Raw genomic sequence first — 2519 nt, forward strand, 5'->3', positions numbered from 1 at the left:
AACCGAGTAATATTGACATATCATTTAATTAAAATTAAAAAGTAATATTAAAAGTTAAAATATATTATATTTAAGAGTAAAAAATTTATTAATTCAAATTTGAGTTTTAATTCTGATACAAAATAAATACCAAAAAAAATGTCATATTTTAACAACAAAATATTGCAATTAGTTAATAATTAAAAGTATTAAATCAACACAACATAATTACCCAAATACATTTTTCTCTTAAATATAAGAAGTCCGGATAAGAGATCATCAATCACGACCTAAATGTACTTTGGCCGATTATGGTAGAAGAATAAGTCCACAGAACATGTCTTCTGGATTTTAAACCGCAAACCGAATTGCTTTCGACATAAAAAAATCTAGCTCTTGCATGTCTTAGAGAAAATAAGTACGACAGAGGAGTACTTTTAGACTTAAATGAGCAATTGAGCTCCTTTTAATGAAACTTTTTGATTGTTTTCTTTTTCCATTTGGAGTTATTGAAGACTCAAAGAAGCTGGGACTTTTCATTTTCATGTTGACTTGAAGGCTCAAAGAAGCTGGGATTTTTCATTTTCATATTGACTGGAAGATAAAAGGATTTGTTTTATGGCTTGCTCGACAATTTATTCAGACTTGGGATGAGTTATAAGCAAAAAATTTAGAGTGAATATTTTCTGCCAAAAAGTTTTTAGAAAACAGAACATAATTACTAGTTTGAGAAATGTGACTGGATTTTTCTATGATGCATGAAAGAAGTTCAAATTGTTGTTAAAAAATGTCCATTACAAGACTCTAAGGATATGAACCAAACATGGATTTCTACACAAGGTTTGAGAGGTCAAAATTGAATGATACTTGATGTCTCATCTAAAGTTACCATGAAGACCAAGTTAGAAGTTAAATTAGGAGACCTCATAGAAAACACGGCTCAAAACGAGTATCATGAACTCACTAATATGAGAGAAAATACAAAAAAAGGTATAATTGATTTCTCTAAATACCTTGCTAGCAATCCATTGTTGGGTGAGAATATGGATACAAATAGGTCTAGAAGGGGTGGCGGTTGAATATACCATTTTCCCTTAAGACAATTTCAAAAATATTTTATATCACATAAACAAAATCAGGGATTTTAAGAAATGCTAAAGCAAAACACAAAAACAAAAGAGTTTGGAAGCATCTCAATGAATTAAACAAAGTGATATAATATAAGATGTCACTAAGGACTTAATTGCTTATAATACAAGTCAATCAGAAGACAACTAAAGTTGCTTTAAATAAAGCAATTTAAAAACTTTGCATATATATTCTGTCAAGTCATAATTTCGTTCATGGTGATTATATAAGATTAATACACCACATACCTAAGCTTATACATGAAATGTCTATAAACAAAGTATATCTTTGTGGCATACAACCAATGTAATCATGCAATATATGCAATATCAATATTAATGGATGCTATAAAAATAAAGGAGTTGAGGAAAGGAGAACAAATACATAAAGATATATAGTGTTAGTGGTTTAATGTTTGTTCTCGCTTTGTCTACTCCACTCTTCAATATTGTTAATTAACCACTGGAAAATAATCAAGATCTTCCACTATCTTGATAAGTTTGATATAAGCATTTTGGTTACAACGAACTATCACACAATAATTCCTTATGTTGATCCAGACACTCAAACTGCTAACAAAAATAAGATCCCTCAAGATCCTGATCTAACAACCTCCTTATCCATAATAACATGCTCCAAGTATTTGTGTATGGCAATCCCCCAGATCCCACCGGTTTCTCGTTTGAGTGATTACCATTAACCGGGTGTATATTGGACAACTCCTAACTTCATATGCGAGCAATCTTTCTCCAACACCACCAAAGAAGGACAACTTCCAACTCCATCTTACGGAACATTGATACTTGATCTCGCCAAAGTCTTCCTTGGAGTATATTGAGAAACTCCATTCTTGATAAATAATAATGAAAGTCAAACTGCATTCAAGAAATGATACTTGCACTTGTTACAAACAACAAACTTTACATAAAAACTATTAGATACCCAAATGTACCACTAGTCTCCTTCAACCACCCAATATTTAGAGATGAAGGTCCTCAACAATGGAATATACTAAGGACGAATATGATGAACAATGTTAGAGTATCTCATAACCAATTTATAAGCACAAGGTGTTAGTCAATGATTTAGATGAATGTGAATGAAGAACACACACCAGGTTTTCTCAAATTTCTTGGTAAATGGGTCTTGGTTTTCAATTGTTATCATGAGCTTGACTAATCATGATGAACACACAAGATTAATCAACACACTATCTCTAATTCATAAGCAACAATAACAAATTGCACAAGAACAAGATGCAATAAAAAGAAAGTGAATCTGACATCGATTACACTAAAGAAGTTGTTTTAGAGAAGAAGAGAAAGATTCATGGTGATTGGTATAGGCACATTAAGAAGGGAAGCCAAAATTACACCCCTGTCTCTATGGTTTTGATCCATATGTTTCACTCA

Source organism: Lathyrus oleraceus, chromosome 7 (assembly GCF_024323335.1).
Source record: "Lathyrus oleraceus cultivar Zhongwan6 chromosome 7, CAAS_Psat_ZW6_1.0, whole genome shotgun sequence".
Taxonomy (NCBI): domain Eukaryota; kingdom Viridiplantae; phylum Streptophyta; class Magnoliopsida; order Fabales; family Fabaceae; genus Lathyrus; species Lathyrus oleraceus.